The 7,688-nt window shown below is 45.6% G+C and overlaps 1 protein-coding gene across 1 annotated transcript in view; it reads right to left on the bottom strand.

The window, feature by feature from the left end:
• The window catches only part of Akap13 (A-kinase anchoring protein 13), a 269,674-nt gene extending 263,689 nt beyond the window's left edge, over positions 1-5,985 (bottom strand). The window contains exon 1 of the mRNA XM_026784275.1: positions 5,818-5,985. The gene's annotated coding sequence lies outside the window, so the exon portion shown is untranslated. The remainder of the gene's footprint in view (positions 1-5,817) is intronic.
• Between the last annotated feature and the right edge of the window lie 1,703 nt (positions 5,986-7,688).

The following is a 7,688-nucleotide window of genomic DNA, read 5'->3' on the forward strand; positions in this document are numbered from 1 at the left end:
CTCGAACTCACAGAGATCCGCCTGCCTCTGCCTCCCGAGTGCTGGGATTAAAGGCGTGAGCCACCACCGCCCGGCTTCCAGCCTGGGTTTAGAGACACATGGTGTCACGCCTGCTTCTCAAGCTTACCACATTAAGCACTTTACCCACTGAGTCATTACCCAGCCCCCAATATTTTTTCAAATGAATGCTAATAGAACATCAAATATATGTTGAAAAATATAGTACTGTTCACATTAGACATGAATAACTGGATTTTGTTAGGTATAATCAAGACTAAATAATCCACTTATGTAGAAAGAATGTGTTAACCACTCTAATCTGCAACTATAGCTCCAAAGCAGCCATAGACAATATGGGTGTGGCTGCATCTCACTAAAACCTTATTTGCAAAAACAGGCAGCAGACCAGCGAAGACCAGAGTACCCTAGAGGTTGCCTATGGTACAGTAGGCAGGAGATGAGCACTAAAGAGACTGGCCAAGAAAGTGGCAGGCATAACGATCCTGAAAATGCTAGAAATGCTGTTTTGACTCTGCTGAGTTACAGGCAGGTACATGTTATCAAAACTCACTAAACTTTATGTTCTTAAAATGGGTGTGCTTTACTGCATTCTGTAACACTTCAACGAACTTGATTTGTTTTTAAAATGTACTTTAAAGTTTCATACGGCAGTATCAATGATATGGAAAAGCCTGACCTCAGCCATAATAATCAACTCAACACAGAGACCTACTAGCTAGTTACTTTAGGAACTTTTTCTTAACCTAAAAATGGATTAACAATTTCATTCTCAGGATTGTTTCTTGGTTCCCACCACCCTGGAGGTAGAGGGTGGGTTGAGAACTAAATAACAAATATAGGTAAAATAAAGTACATCTAGCTCAGAAGAAAACTGAGCAAACTAATTTTAAATTTTAAGTATGAAAATGGTAGTAAAGACCAACACTGTTTGTTCACTGTTTGCAGTGAACCTGACATCAAGTCCCAGCATCCAAACTCAGCTGCTGCGTCCACAGCGATTTAAACCTAACAAGTATTCTGAACCAAAAGTTAGTTTAAAAAATATTCCCTGATAAAATATTCCGTGAAGGAAAATGTGAGAACCAAACAGAAAGTGCAAAGGAGCCAGCTTTCCCAAGCATGAGGAAGGGTAGATGTCTTATAACAGTTTAGTTGCTTTCCGGGGAGGGGGGGGGCAGAATAACAGCAAAGGTAGTGGCGAGTTTCCCCTTGAGGAGCAGGATTTACATTTTGTCTCTACCAGGAGCTGACCAATGAAACTGCACCACCACACAGTATGGTGCTTTCTGGCCTGTTTCTCACAACAGCAGCATTTAGCTGACAGGATAATAGTGGGGGTGGGGACGGATAAGGGGGAGAAATAAGCAAAGAGACTAGGTCTGAGAAAGATAACGTGACTGGCTCAAGAGCAGACAGCCGAAAAATGGCAATGTGTGGATGTGGCTCCACACCACGTGCCTTCAGAGAGACCACAAAGAGAACTGGGGTTCTGCAAAACTCATCTTTAACTTCTAGTTAAGGCTTTCCCCTATGTTGACAGCACAACTTAAAAAGACCAATTGATTGTAGTGTGCCACGCTCATTAATTCCTAACCTTGCCGGGCGGTGGTGGCGCACGCCTTTAATCCCAGCACTCGGGAGGCAGAGGCAGGCGGATCTCTGGGATCAGCCTGGTCTACAAGAGCTAGTTCCGGGACAGGCACCAAAGCTACAGAGAAACCCTGTCTCGAAAAACCAAAAAAAAAGAATAAATAATTCCTAACCTTTCAGGAATAATTCACTATTTGGGTGGCAGGAACTAATTCTATGATCAAGAGCAGGCTTACGATCAGAAATTAAAGGAGCAAACACTTCACGCCTCTCCCTTTCTTTCACTTACCATCCATATCATACAAACGTCCCAAGATACAGCTCTGAAGAGATAAAACAAAGCACCCCATCGCCCAACACAGAGTTCAATCACAGTGCTTCAGTACTCATCTGCCAGTCCAACCTCCCAGCAAAGACTGATACAAATGGGTCTGATCTACTTACAATGACCCAATCAACACAAAGATGGACTAGAAACTACAGGCTTGAGGACATGTGCATGAAATAAACTTCTTCCCACTAACAGCTTCCTTCTCTCTCCCCAGCACAGTAAGCTAGGCAGAACACACAACACAGTGACAATCCCTTCCATATGGATGTTCGTCTTTGCCAGTAATAACTATAGTTCGAGACTTTTCAAGTGTATTTAAAAGTTAACTTTTAAGAGAGGCAAGCATTGAAGTCGAAGCTTGCCCAGGTAGCTTGGTCAGGGATATTTATACCCACAATCTTTAGGTTTGATCAGGTAAACAGTTCTAAAACATATCTACTCCATTTGGTATCTTAACAATTCTAAACTAAGTTGGTACAACTGACTTTAACCACTTCTTCCTTCCGTAAATAGTGGCATTTGGGAAGGCAGGTGAGCAGTGTGTCTAAGTCTCTCAACCTGTTAACACCCAGGGCAGTTCTATCTTGAGCAAACCTGAGGAATGTCATAAAGCCATACATATGGTTTTCAAGGCCAAGGTAAAAAGGAAAAGTTAAACTGACAGTAACTTAGACACCCTGGTGGTTTGAATAAGAATGGTCCCCATAGGCCCATAGATTTCAATGTTTGGTCACCAGGGAGTGGCACTATTTGAAAGGTTGGGAGGTGTGGCCTTGTTGGGGGAGGTGTGGCCTTGCTGGAGAAGTGCATCACTGGGGTGGGCTTTGAGGTTTCAGTAGTGAAAGCCAGACAGAGTCTCTCTTTGCCGGTTGCCTGTGGATCAGATGTAGAACTTGCAGCTCCTTCTCCAGCACCGTGTCTACCTGCATGCTGCCATGCTTCCCACCATGATGACAATGGTCTAAACCTCTGGAAGTGTAAGCCAGCCCCAATCAGATGCTTCCTTTTGTAAGAGTTGTCATGGCCATGGCGTCTCTTCACAGCAATAGAACACTAAGACAGACAGACACACTACTGACAGTACAGAAAACAACCCAACCTCTTGTCATTTCCCAAACTACATAGCTGTACAGAATTCGTCCCTACCAAGCCACATGGAGTCCCACGCAGAAGAAGGCTAACAGGTGAGGAAACACTATAGCTTCTATCATCCTTCTGCTCAGACGACTTCTTTCATAATGTTTATATTCATTAGTGAGCTTAGCATGGGGGTGAAGTGCTACAGTGTGAATGTGGGGGCCAGAGGACAACTTTCAGGAGCTGGTTCTCTCCTTCTACCACGTGGGCTTCTGGGAGCTGAACTCGGGGCAACAGGCTTGGTAGCAACTGAGCCATCATCTGTGCAGAAATAACATTTTAAAAGGCATGTAAAATGTATCAAAATTATCATTTTAGCCACCAGGAAACAGCCATCTACAGGATATCAGACAGTGCACTAAGTTCTGTATACTGTTTCGTGTATTCCTAAGAACGTACAATGTTACTACCCCTTACAAGGAAAAAAAGTGCTCAGAGCTAAAGTGAGATGCTCAAGGCTTCAAAACCAGACAAAGAAAAAGTAAGGATCTGAACTCGAATTGACATAACTCCAAAAATTGAATTTCTTCTAAATTGTGCTCCCTCCCAATTTCACAATAAAGGAACAGAGAGTTATGGAAGAATTGTTCAGCAGTTTAATAGTCTCAACAAAGGGGAGTATGAGGGATGATTTCTAAACTGCTATTTTTTGGGGGGGGAGGGGGGGAGTCCACAGTATACCATCCAAACTCCAGTTATCTTCAAGAACAAATCAACAAATTAAAAAGTTTTTAAAGCTGGGGAAAGTGATACAAACCCATTATCTAGTCCTGAAGAAACTGAAACAGGGAAGCCTGGAGTTCAAAGCCAGCCTACACTACAAGGCAAACCCTAGCTCAAGGGGGACCGGGATCTAGGCATTTAATTCCAGCACTCAGGAGGCAGGTGGAGCTCTGTGAGTTCAAGAACAGCATGGGCTATATATAGTGAGACCCTGTTTCAAAAGAAGACTTAGCAAATTCTCCTAAACTAAATTTCACCACAACTCTGCAAACTAATTATCATTTTGTACAAGGCCCAAGAATTAATGAGTCTCTCCTGTGTACACTTTCAGTAGCAGGTAAAAGTCTCTTCATCCAAATCAAACGAAAGCTGAATACCAACATTGTGTAGAAGACTTTTCTAGCAGAGACAGTACAAAATACCCCCCATCATGGTCCTTAAGGAGGAAAAAGACTAGGAAAGACCATTTGTACTACATACAGTCTCCATCTAGTGAAGCAAATGAAATTCTAAGAAAGACTAAAACACATGTTATCACAGTCCAGGGAAGGAAAGCAACTGGTGTCCTGGTCACCCGACTTTGTAGGCAATTATGTTTATATTATGTAACTCCTTAATAACTACCAACTTCTGTCAACCTCCTTTCCCTCACCACACCCACCTAGGGAAGGAAAATTAAGCACAAAGATTCCGAGTCCTGGATGCCTGTGACTTAAGACTATTTTCCCTTGGTTTCATCAGGTAAACAAAGCTGGATTTCCAAAAGAAAAGCCAAACAAGCTAGAAAACCCAAGCCACGTTTCTCCACGTTATTCTCATAGGAAACAAAGCAAAATATCATTTGCTGTAGTTTTCAAAGAAAACTTTAACAGATGCCAAAGAGACACAACTGAAATGAACGTGAAGCGACATAGTCATTGTGTTTCAATACGAATACTAGGACATTTAGGGTAGTTCCACTTGGGAACGAAAACAGAATCATCATCATAGTGTTTAAGTCCAATCAACGAAACGCAGTGGAATGAATGCACCCCAAACTTAAGAAGGCAAGTGCTTAATGCAGCTTGTAAGTCCCCAAGAAATGAAGGTGTACGAAAGTGACACCGATTTATCTGAGTCATCTCAACTGATGGGAACTCCTTTACAGACAATGACCTTTCAAGAACTGGAGAATTCACCTGACCCAGGCAATCTAAACGTTTAAAGAAAAAAACAAATGAACAAGCGACTTCTGGAAATAAAAGGGGAGAAGAGGGTGAGGCACATCACTTTGGCAATGAACTCTCAAAATAACTTCATTATGGAGTGCAAACGACCTAACACTAAAATGCTGCTCAATCCAGTTTTCATTGTGAATTCCTGAATTCACAGTAGGGTCTAGCAACGTGAGGCCACCAATCTTTCGGCTGTAAGATGGGGTGGGGATGGAGGTACACACTTTCTCAACGAGAAGAATACTGAGGGTTTTTCTCATCCAGAGTTTTAGGCGTCTTGCGAGTCCCAGCTACCAAAGCAGCGACTAGGTCTGAAAGTGCGAGCCGCTGCACTATGGCTCGGTGGCTGAGGAGCCGAAAGCACAGTTCCCGGAGCGTCCGCCGCGCCCCCCGTCCCCTGCCCCGGGATAAAGCGCGGAAAAGCCCCCGAAGACGACCCGGGGCACGGAATGTTTACCCCGCTCGACTGCCCCGGGGAGCCCGTTCCCGTGGCCACAGACCGTCAGGGCGGCGCGCCCCACCGAGCAGCTATCCCTCAGAGGAAAAGCCCCAGCAGGAACCACTGAAGCGGGCAGCCGGGCGAGGAGGCTGGGATCGGTGACCGCGCTACCCACCCCCCGGCCGCGGATGCGACGGAGGACGAGGGGTCCGCCACCCGCGTCGCGCCCGCGCGCCCCCGAGTCCCGCAGCTCGCTCGCGCGCGCGGCCGAGAACCGCCGAGGGGGAGGGGCGGCTGCGCGCGCGCCCCCTCCTCAGACGCCCAAACTTCCCTCAACTCCCTCAACTTAGTTGCGCTCTCACCGTGCGGCTCCCCGGGCTCCCCCGCGGGCCGAGCCGGAGCAGCTCCGCGCCTTGGCGGTGGCGAAGGACAATAGGCGGCCGCTCCCTCGGCGGCGGCTGGGGCGAGGAGCAAGCACCGCGGTGTCGACTGAGTCCAAACACTTAGCAGCGGCTCCTCTGGCTCCGCGACCGCCCTGCACACAGCCCGGCCCACCCGCGCATGCGCTGCCTGCGGACCGGGAATAGGCGGGGCAATCGGCCAAGCTTAGGAATTGCGGTTGGACAACGCGGCTGCCCGTCATGATGCGTGAGCCCAATAGGAAGGCTTCCTGGCTGTTGGCTCCTGTTGCTAAGGAACGATGAGGCTGTACGCTACGGCTGCCAGGCGGCAAAGTGATCAAAGTCGGGTGGCTGGCAACAGCTGCTGGGGAAATGCCCACCCACCTTCTCCTATCCGCCCCATCTCCGGAAGCCGCCCTTCCTCCGTGCGCCTGGTGCTTACCTAAGTTGGAACACTCACCACCCACTGACAAAATCTACTCTTGTGTTTCAATTCCATCCAAGAAATGGGGTCGTCTTAGAGTCCAAGGTAGAACAGCGCTAGGTACTTAACAAGTTCGTTGGATGGGATGAATGGCCGGTTGACGGGATGAAGATTATCACAGTGTATCTTGTGACTGAGCTGCTCGATCGCCACAAAACCACTGACTTTGAGTTGCCAAGGACTTCAAGAAATCATCTAGTGGTTTCGGAGAAACAAAATATGGACGTGTGCCCAATGGTGACCCAAGAGATTAAATTAATTGGTACAAGAAGAAACTTCTTTCTAATAGTTACATATTGCAATATGTTATTAGGGGAAAACACGCCTATCATGCCCAACTATTTTAAAAGATGTTTTCTTTGGTCAATAGAAAGTTGAAAAGGGTCTGGGGATATAAATAGTAAGCTAGGAATGTGAGATTTTCTGTGCAGCTCAAATTAATTTATATTGATTGAAGTAAGAAGGGTGGTTATCTAGGGGGAGAAGGGTATTGACTGAGGAGGAACAGGACAGAATTCCTGCAGTACTGGTTCTGTATTTTGAGCTGAGTTATACAAACTTATAAATATGAAAATGTCATGTAGCTGTACCCCTAAGATGAATGGCCCTTTGGAGGGTGGGGCTTATGAGGAAGGAGATATTGACAGCTGATTGCTGCTAGGGAAGGGAGAGTCATGCCATGCCCCAGTGCATAGCCTCACTCCCGTGCATTTACAGGCAGAACAAATTGAACACGGTGAATTATAATGTTTTAAAGGAAAAAAAATAAGTTGAGAGGAATGGTGAACATGTTCAAAATATGCTATATGAATGTATGAAGTTTTCAAAGAATTATATGAAAAGATTAATCTCATTACTAAAGTCAAATCTTTTTTAAATTGCTAGTACATGGCACAGACCTGAAAAAATGAAAATCACTGCCATTAGGAAGTTTTAATTCAGGCTAGCCCATCCCCACCTCCCACCTACCTAACAGAGGGTATTATGGGTACTCAATGGCTGTACCAGACATTTCTCTTGCTACATGGTGCTTTCATTCTTTCAAAATGCTTTTTGAATTGAAAAAAAAAACTTCATACAATATATTTTGATCTTGTTTTCCCCCAATTTGTCCTATATCCTCCCCACCTCACTACGCACCCAACTTTATTGTTGTAAAAAAAAAGAAATTTAATTCAGAGACTTTTCCCACATAACTTTATGTTCTTTTTTTCTCTTTCTTTCAAAAACAAAACCAAGCCGGGCGGTGGTGGCGCACTCCTTTAATCCCAGCACTCGGGAGGCAGAGGCAGGCGGATCTCTGTGAGTTCGAGACCAGCCTGGTCTACAAGAGCTAGTTCCAGGACAG

This window comes from Microtus ochrogaster, chromosome 22 (assembly GCF_000317375.1).
Source record: "Microtus ochrogaster isolate Prairie Vole_2 chromosome 22, MicOch1.0, whole genome shotgun sequence".
NCBI classification, from domain to species: domain Eukaryota; kingdom Metazoa; phylum Chordata; class Mammalia; order Rodentia; family Cricetidae; genus Microtus; species Microtus ochrogaster.